Source organism: Onychostoma macrolepis, chromosome 24 (genome assembly GCF_012432095.1).
Source record: "Onychostoma macrolepis isolate SWU-2019 chromosome 24, ASM1243209v1, whole genome shotgun sequence".
In the NCBI taxonomy this organism is placed as follows: domain Eukaryota; kingdom Metazoa; phylum Chordata; class Actinopteri; order Cypriniformes; family Cyprinidae; genus Onychostoma; species Onychostoma macrolepis.
This window is the reverse complement of record NC_081178.1, coordinates 13,129,455-13,139,848: the sequence shown is the minus strand read 5'-3', so window position 1 is coordinate 13,139,848 and position 10,394 is coordinate 13,129,455. Positions and strand designations below refer to the sequence as shown.

Here is a 10,394-nt window from a genome sequence, read left to right as displayed (position 1 = left end):
TGTGTGGTTCTGGTGTTTGAGTGTCAGGTTTAAGAACTTGTGTGACAAGTAAAAATTTTGTGTGTAAACAGTTAAAAAAAACCTTGTAAATTCATATTTGAATTACGATTCTAATTTCTGTTTACTACATCAGTTCAAGCTCAATTGAAATTCAGGAAAAACATTCTCAATTGAATTCTGAATGGCACACAACCATGGCATTTACCCCACTATTAACACACAATCTCCTTGGACAGCAGTTTCTTTGGCCACTGAAATTTGTGTCCACTTTTCTTAGCAAAATTGTTGGGACCGAAAGTTGATTGGGACAGTTTTTGAAGTGCAAAGTCAATTTCAAAGATGCCCAGTTGGATTTTAAATCTAGTTTTAAATCTAGTTTTGGTGTTTCTTGTATACTGTTGAAAGATATAAAGTACATTTCTCGCTGCAGTTTTTCCATTTTCGAATTTTTCCTGTTGTTTTTTTACATCTCTGTCTGGAGGTCTGCAACTCTTATAGATTGATTTAAAAATTTTATAGGCCTCTTAGTGGCGTTGCTTACTCTTTGCCTGGGCTTTGGAGGACAGCCAAAAGAAGATTTACTGTACATTCGGTCACGTTTGTAATAGGGAGCTTTACAGTGTGTTGAGAGATATTCATTGGCATCATTTTTTATGTTCTTGCCCTGACTGGGAATTTTCAAGACCTTTGTCAAAAATCTGCTTGGAAAGATCTTTCACCTTCATTTGACCAAATAAATAGGGGTGTTCCCAAAGAGGGTGAGCCAATTTGTTAACAACCACTGAACAGAAGCAGAATCCCTAAGCAACTGCATAAAAACACCAAATCATGGCTTCCCCTTCAGGAACTCGAGCTGCCTTGGAAACGCTATGGGAACGCCTTCAGCGTGACCGTGCTCTGAACATTTGTGTAATCCATCCAATGGATGGGCGAGATGTCACGGGCAGGTGACGTAATCGACTAGGATGCTTAAAAGCACGTGCGGTGGAACCGGCGTCAGCTTTTTGTCATTCAGCAACCACTACTCTGTCTGTGTGTCTGTCGAAAATCTGTTTTGTGAGTCTTATTTAGTGTTGTTTGTCCCTTTACACACCTAATAAGCTCCACTATGGCTAAGAGTGCTGAGAAAATAAAGCACTTGGGCGAGAGCATATCACATTATAGGCTGTGTGTTCCTTCCTGCAAACGTTACATCACTGCTGGGGATACACACAGCCTGTGTGTGGTCTGCCTGGGAGCGAGTCACGCAGAGTTGGCTCTCGAGGGATGCCCACATTACGAGCTTCTTTTGCTGCGTGCATGATGCTGGTCCCAGTGTATCAGGAGGCCCGTAAACAAGCAGCGGCGTTGCCCCCCTGGGGAAGAGCGGGTTACACCGCATTACACGGTGTCCGTCTCTCCTCAGTGCCCTCAGGAGATCAGTCTGCCAAACCTGCCAGAGTTCCAGGGCGCAGCGGTCTCCAGGAAACGTAGTGGAGCTGAGATGCTCGCCCGCCCCTACGGGGGTCTCTAGAGCAGCTGGTTCGGCCGTCCCCTGCCGGTCCTCCGATTCAGGGCACCGAGCTTGCAGCTCTATGTACACCAGAGGCCAGTCTCGAGAGACTGGTTCCCTTAGTAGACTATTTGGCAGTGTGGAAACTACTGCCAAATGTGTCTCAATGGGTCCTGCGCACTGTAGAGAAAGGCTATCGCATTCAGTTCGGCACTCCGCCGCCACCTTTCAACAGGGTGATTCCCACGCTGGTGAGCCCCCAGCAGGCTCTGGTCATGGAACAAGAAGTAGATACTCTCTTGAGAAAGGAGGCCATCGAGGACTCATGAAAGGCCTCACGAAAGGGAGTCCGGGTTCAACAGCCAGTACTTCATAGTTCCAAAGAAGGATGGAGGGTTGCGTCCCATTTTAGCATGGTTCTCGGACCTGATTTCTCTCCTCAATGGCTCTCCATGGGAGATTCCCGTCAGGAGGGATCTCCTCTCACAGGCGGGGGGCACATTCGTCCACTCTCACCCGGAGTTGTGGAAACTGTGGGTGTGGGTGTGGGTGCTGAGGGGGCACAGCTCATAGCTTCCGGTCTCTCAACCGAGGTTGTTGAGGCCATCCTCCAATACAGAGCTCCTTCTACGAGGAAACTGTATGCCCTGAAGTGGAGACTCTTCACTTCATGGTGCGGAGACCGCCAGCTCGACCCAGTCAACTGCCCAATTGGTACAGTTCTGGAGTTCTTGCAGGCTCGTCTCTCCGCAGGGTTAACCCACTCCACCCTGAAGGTTTATGTGGCGGCTTTATCTGCCTACCCCGCCCCCTCTCGGTGGGCAGTCAGTGGGTAGACACCCCTTTGTTACACGTTTCCTCCGCGGTGCGCTGAAGCTGAGGCCTCCAGTACGATCTCGTGTCCCCCCATGGGACCAGGCTGTGATGTTAGAAGCTCTCTGTAGGCCTCCATTCGAGCCTATTGAGGAGATCTCTGACCGTCATCTCACTTCGAAGACTACCTTTCTTCTGGCGATTTCTTCTCTCAAGAGAGTTGGGGATCTGCAGTGGCCCCTTCCTATCTCGACTTTGCGCCCGGTCTGGCCAAAGCCTTCCTCTACCCTCAAGCAGGGTATGTCCCTAAGGTCCCCTCCTCTACACCACGGCCTGTCGTACTCCAGGCTTTCTGTCCTCCTCCCTTCAGGGAGTCCGACCAGCAGAAGCTTAATTGTACATACGTCCACAGAGCTGCCCTGTGGAGAAACCAACCGCTGGCATGCTATGGTCCCCCTAAGAGGGGTCTGCCTGCTTCTAAGCAGACCCTCAGTCGGTGGATTGTGGATTCCATTTGCATTGCCTACGAGTCCTCTGATCTCCCCTCGCCTCTGGGGGTCAAGGCTCACTCGACCCGAAGTGTGGCGGCCTCCAAGGCCTTCTTGGCAGGTGTTCCTATGCAGGACATCTGCAACACTGCGGGATGGTCCACGCCCCTAACTTTTGTCAGGTTCTATGACCTAGACATGCGAGCCACCCCTGGCTCTTCTGTTCTCACGCCCTAGCTGCGCCCTAGCTTCCACACTGGGCAGGGATTTGTAAGTCTGGCAGCGTGGGCACCTCGTTCCCATAGCGTTTCCGACGCAGCTCGAGTTCCTGAAGGGGAACGTCCCAGGTTACGTATGTAAACATGGTTCCCCGAGTGAACGAGATGCTGCGTCTTGGAGCCATTCTTCCAGCATCCCTGCGAGTGGTTGCTTCATTCCTGAAGCTGACGCCTTTTCCACCGCACGTGCTTTTAAGCTTCCTGGTCGATTACGTCACCCGCCCGTGACGTCTCGCCCATCCATTGGACGGATTACACACATGTTCAGAGTGCGGTCACGCTGAAGGCTTTCCCATAGCGTTTCCGACGCAGCGTCTCGTTTCCTCAGGGAACCATGGTTACATACGTGACCTGGAATGTTTTTTATTTAGCTTTCATTTGTAATTTGTTTTGTAAAATGTCCATGTGTTGTTGTTTTGCCATTAATTCTCAAGATGTGGAAAAGAACAGGAGGGTGTTGACTTTTTATTAGCACTGTATGTTGCTGAAATGGTATTTCAATCTCAATTTCAAGGCCTTAGACATGGCAACAGACGCACATGCATGCTGCTCTTTGAGTGGCACTTTACTGCAGTGTATTGGATAAAAGCAGCATGAAATGTTTGCAGCATTGTGTGTGTTGGTTTGGGTGTGACTAACTCACATTTGTACGCCATGGCAATTACAGGCCACATCTCAGCTTTAGTGAAGCCGCAGGTGCTCAGACCTGCCACGGATACGGTGAATTCAGTCTTGTTTACCCCTCTAAACATGCCTTCATCAAACAAACTCTCTCTTTATTTAACCTGCTTTTGCTCATAACCAACCGATAGTTCCGGATAATTCTGTGTAAAACATGGTTTGGGGCATTTTTTCATATTTATAGTGTGTTTCAAGCCCGTTTTTCTCAATAATAGCTAAATCGAAGTTGCATTAAATAGCTTTAGGTAGGAAATGTGTTGTATTGCTTGCAAGATGTACATCAGGGTTGATTAATTAATTCCATAGAGTAAAATTTCAGATGTGGCATAAATGAAAATTCTGTCTTCATTTGCTTCTCCCTCATGTTGTTCCAAACCTGTATGAGTTTCTTTATTCTGTTGAACATAAGAGAAGATGTTTTGAAGAATATGAGGAACCAAACAGTTGATGGATCCCACTGACTTTCATCGTATGGAAAGAAATTAGAGAGTAGAGACCATCAGCTGTTTGATTGCACACATTCTTCAAAATATCTCCTTTTTCAGGTTGAAACAGTGAGTAAGTGATGAGAGAAATTTAATTTTTTGGGTGAACTATCCCTATAATAAAACACCCAGTATGCATGATATGCAGAGCATCAGCATTTCATAATGTGCTCCTATTTATATACCCTTTTGTCTGCCAAACAGCCTCAATTAACAGAGAAAATGTGCCAGTTCCTGCTTTTAATGAAATTAAATAGTTGCAGAGAGGCACAAGTTTTGCTTTAAAGTGCTCACCTGCCAAATGTGGCTGAAGCTAAGTGAGAGCTGATGTTTATTTTATGGCTAAATTTCTTTCGCCAAGGTGTTGCAGAGGTCCAATTTCAACATAAAGTTATTGTACATTTACTGGTTCCCTCCAAAGTGGGAGAGTAAGAACACAGTTCAAAGTGGGCATATAATGAGAAATCACATTTTCTTTGACATTTGAAGAACTGTAAATGAGGTCAGTGCACAATGAAAACACAGTGGCTTTCAGAACGACAGATTTCCTGAACTTCCTTCACTTTTTGCTGTCAGACATGTGAATGTATTCACATGTCGATGAAACCAGCATTGTTCATAAAAATAGCAATGAGTTGATATGAACTAAATAGGATAGATACTATTAAAGGGATAATTCAAGCAAAAATGAAAATTCTGTCATTAATTACTCACCCTAATGTCTTTCCAAACTTCTTCAGAACACAAACCAAGATATTTTTGATGAAATCCGAGAGCTTTCTGACCCTGCATAGACAGCAACGTAACTACCACGTTCAAAGCCCAGAAAGGTAGTACGGACATCGTTAAAATAGTCCATGTGACATCAATGGTTCAACCGTAATGTAATGAAACTATGAGAATACATTTTGTGTGCAAAGAAAACAAAAATAATGATTTTATTCAACAATTTCATCTCTTCCGTGTCGGTCTTTGTGCTGGCTGTGTGTAGCACCTACTGCTCTGCACATCCTTTCAAAGTCTTAGGAAAGAGAAGCTGAAGTTATTTTTTAATAAGGTTCCCAATCATTTCAGTTCAACCTTAACAGTTTGTGAAGCATATTTCAGCACAAATTATGTTGTGGAACTGTCACACTGTAATGCAAGCTTGGACTTTTATTGAGGGATGAAGCTCTGCAAACTTTTTTGAACCCAACTTTAAAACCCAAAAGGATAAAAAAACTGACTGACCTCACAGGTAGACCTCATAGGAAAAAAAAAAAAATGTAATAGTTAAATTCAGTAACATCCTTTTTTTAGTGTACTTCAACCATCTGTACTACTCTTGGAGCATGAATAGTTCAATGAAACATTCATGGGTCTCTACAGAGCTCCATAAACATGCTCAAATACCATCATCCCCAACGTGGGATATTTGATCTTTCATTAAATAGATCTTTTATGACCAATATCTACTTTCTCTCCCATGTATAGTCTTTCTAGTCCATCTGGCCATTCCCATGGTCACATTTACATAAAGTGTGTAAATCAGACATTCACATCTGCTGGTTGTAGGTTGCTTAATGTGTAGCGTATAGCAGTCCTCCCTTAAGAATACCACACACATTTGATGAGTCTCTTCCACATTTTGTATGTCAGCAGAAGAGTTCAGAACGCTTTTTTTAAAGAGCCAATAAATGCCGTCACACAGATCTTGCCTCAGGCCAGTTGGCTCAGTATTAAGCCAGCTTTGATTCGCTATGGCTGATATCACACAGCAGTGGGTTTCTCCTGCTGTGGCTCCCACCTTTGCTGTGATGGCAAAGCATTTCTGATCATCCTCGTAATTGTGTCTCACTTTAAAAGGCTTGTACAGATGTATTGGAAAATTTAAGGATACTTTCACCCAAAAATTTAAATTTTGTCATTATTTTTATAAGACAGTATTTTGGAAAAGTGTTTCTTGTCAAAATCAGTGGAGTCCAGTGTTGTTTTAAGCCCAATGTTATTCAAAATATAGAAAAAAAATATTATCCAAGAGCACATTTGGTACTCCAAAACAAAAACTATGTGTTCTACAGAAAGGGTACAAAATGCAAACAATTATAAGTGAGAAAAAATAGCCTGGTTGTGTTTTTTTGTTTTGTTTTTAGTTTGTTTCTGAGCAAGGATCCGTTTTAATTGTTTGCTTTTTAAGATATCTTCTTTTATGTTCTGGTGTAATGAATCATTTGTTTCTCCCATTAAATTTTGAGCCTTCCATAAGCTTGATTTAAAAAAAAAAAAAAAATATATATATATATATATATATATATATATATATTCAAAATATAATATATATTCAAAATAATAGCAGTGTGTTTAAAAAGTGAGTAAAGCTCAAAGTCCTTATAATAACTATACACAATACACACAAATGCATTGGGAACATTACACATTCTATTTTAAATGAAAACATGAAGAAAAATTTTGCAAATTTGTTATTACTTTACAGAAAATGAAGAAAAGGGAATATTAGGCTGTTAAAAAATAGCAGTGTCTGCATATTCTGTATAAACAGAAAAATGCTTGAAGATTTAGCTTTCTTGTGAATGACTGAACTATCATTTAGTTGTATAGCTGCGGTTTCTGAGAACTGCTTCACATCTGTGTTGCATGGAGTCTGGCAGCTGTGAAAAGGTATTCCAGCCCAGGACAATTGCACTACATACCACAATTCCTCTGTGGCTGGCCACTCCATAACGTTAATCTTGTTGGTCTGGAACCAAGATGCTGCTTGCTTACTGGTGTGTTTGGGGTCGTTGTCTTGTTGAAACACCCATTTAAAGGGCATTTCCTCTTCGGCATAAGGCAACATAACCTCTTTAAGTATTTTAATGTACTCAAACTGATCCATGATCCCTGGAATGCGATAAATAGGCCCAACACGTAGTATGAGAAACATGCCCATATCATGATGCTTGCGCCACCATGCTTCACTGTCTTCACAGTGTACTGTGGCTTGAATTCAGTGTTTGGGGGTCGTCTGACAAACTTTCTGCAGCCCCTAGACCTTTTATATGTTTTCCCCCCTCTAATCAACTTTTTAATCAAAGTGCGCTATTCTTTTGAACAACGTCTGGAACGACCCATTTTACTTGATTTTCAGAGAGAAATGCACATTTTGCTGTCTTCGTCCTTAAATAAGGCCCACTTGTTTGACACCAGTTTTTTCACAGAATGATTTACCTCTCTAATTAAACTCCACACTGCTATTATTTTGAATGCACATTTTTCAATTAATGATTCAATTAAACAGAATCAACAGCATGCATGTCATGACTGTTGGGTCTGTTGGTTTTCTATTACTCTACACACCTACTAGTAAAATATTTGCCATGTAGAAATATAATTTCTACCAAAAACAGTGATTGATCTAGTTAGTGATGTTGGACTGCTATTATATTGAACACAACTGTACATATAAATATATATATATATATATATATATATAAATATATGGATTTTAAACACAATTAGTTTTATTTAAATAATAATTATAATAATAATAATAATAAACAAACATAAAACTTGCATTCTGTAATTAAAATATAGCTGAAATAATAAAAAAAATTATAAATATTAGATAACAAAACTGCCTTGGCAGCTATCAGAAATAAGTTGAAGTTGAAGTAATGAAATGACTAAAATTGAATAAATAAATAAAAAATTAAATAAAAATAAAAATAAATAAAAATATTGTTAAAGTATAAAAAAAACTAATATAATGACACACAACGCACAAATTAAGCAGAACAATGTAAATGTAACTAAAGTAAGTTTAAAAAATAAAGATAATTAATTACTAAATCAAAATAATTAATAGTATAATAAACTTACCAAAACTTGCCAAAAAAGATAATGTAAAATATAAATATTAGATTAAAAACTGCCTTGGCAACTGTGAAAAATAAGTTGAAGTATTGAAATTACTAAAAAATAAAAGTAAATAAAAATAAAAGTATTATTAAAATGTACAAAAAAAATAATAATAATAAAATTACAAAGCACAACCATTACTAAAACTCAAAGTAAAATTATAAGAATAAAAGCTAAATCAAAATAATTAATAGTATAATAAACTCAGCTTTCTCAGGATACTGTATAATTTTGTAAAATCCAAATAATATTTACAGATCTTAATTGGAAAGTGTTTAAATAATACAGAAATGTACACTTATTTGTTAAAAACTTTGCTGGAAATAAAAGCGGTTGACTGTGAGAGGACGTTTCTTTTTCTTTCTTTCTATATAAATAAAACTGAAATGACACAGGTTTGCTTTTTTACCATAAAATCTTTCCACTTTCCTGCTACCAACCTCATAACCTCATAAACTTGTTCTTCCGTAATGCTTTCTTCACTGCTAGTCATGTGGAGGTCAAAGTGGTGTATGACGTAATATTATAAGGCCCTTTACACTTACTTCCAATCATTCCCTTAAGCAATTAAGTAACAGTAGGAATGCTACGGTTGAGAAGAGAAGGGACAGCTCAATCAGCCGTAAAACACTGAGGATCAATTTCGGGGTGTAGTTTGCTATCGTAAAGAGGTCACACAGTGCCCTTGACACTCAGTATGTGTGTGTCTATTAGAGTAAAGGAAACACATAAATCAAGCCCACACTTTAGCGAGATTCACCTCTCTTTGCTGCGTCATGACGTGTCCTTGAAGTTTAAAATGACTATGAATGTGCGATATGTGTGAGGAATGTTGGTGATTGGTGACTCTGAAATCTTTGTATTGGGTTTTTTTCTGGATTATAAATCAAGAGGATCGATCTATGAAATGCAATTGAGGGTAAAATACACCTTAGCGTCGGGTGAATTTCTACATAGTCAGCAGTTTTCCAGAAAGAAACCCATTTGTTGCCAAGGACAAACAACCAAAGAGTGAAACATGCAAAGAATCCTGATGCGTTTTTTTTATAAAGACACGGAAAACAAATCCATCACCTGGTAAGTTTCATATATTCTAGTATCATAGCTAGACTCTTGAATATCTGCATATGGAGATCAAGAAAAAGCCTTTTTCTTGAGCCAAAGGTCAGTGCTGTTCTCACTTCAGAAGAACTGAATGAGAGCCATATAACACATCTGACACCTCTGCCTGTGAACACATATATATCACCAAAAATGAGATGGAAATGTCAGGCTGATGCATCATGGATATAGGCAGTTTGACAGTGGACAAGCTATTAAATAACCAAATATCTCCCTGACGGATTCTCTGTTACAGCTCACCGGTTTTTAACAGTCTCTGTACAGGTGTAAAAACATTAGCAGTGTCAGATATTGATTTTTTCACGGTTGCTTCGTTGTTTATCAGATCTTCGCTCGTGTTCTTTGGTAATCTAAAATCAGTTTGGTATCTCTCTAAATAAGTCATTATTTAGATTTGGATTAGGTCTTATTGGCCCAGACGCTGCTCATTGACTTTGTCCAGTGGGACCTCATAAAGCTCTTTTGGCCTCTCTTTTGGGAAATGAGAAATCAGGTTTTTCATAATTTTTGGAAATAAGTGATTTCAGTGCACTATGAAAACACTTTAACTTTCAGAACCGAAAAAATTCTCTCCGGTCTGAAAGATGGTTCAAAAGAATAAATAAAAATATTCAGTTTTGCTAACTGTAGTTAACTTGCCACTAAACTGGGTTATTATGCAGAATTCTATAGAATTCTATTTTATGTTCTTTGTTAGTTTAGTTTTATTATTTTCAGTGTCTTCGTTTAGTTTTATTGTTTTCAGTGCCTTCTAGTTTTTATTTCTATTTTATATTCTATGTTAGTTTAGTTTTAGTATTTTCAGTTATTTATTTATTTTAATTCTGTATCAGTTTGTTTTTGTTTTAATTTTAGTTTCATTGTAATTTTAGCATTTTAGCACTGCCAATGTTAAAGGGATAGGTCACCCAAAAATGAAAATTCTGTCATTCATTACTCACCCTCATGTCATTCTAAACCCGTACGACCTCCGTTCATCTTCAGAACACAAATTAAGATATTTTTGATGCATTCTGAGAGTTATCTGACCCTCCCATAGACAGCAATGTAATTAACACAATCAACGTCCAGAAACGTAGCAGAAATAATTAATTAATAATAGTTTTAATAATAGTTAATTAATTTAGTTTTGGAATAA

The 10,394-nt window shown here is 39.3% G+C and overlaps 1 protein-coding gene across 2 annotated transcripts in view; it reads left to right on the top strand.

The window, feature by feature from the left end:
- The window catches only part of prex2 (phosphatidylinositol-3,4,5-trisphosphate-dependent Rac exchange factor 2), a 152,908-nt gene that overhangs the window by 132,343 nt on the left and 10,171 nt on the right, over positions 1–10,394 (top strand). The gene's annotated exons all lie outside the window — the stretch shown is intronic.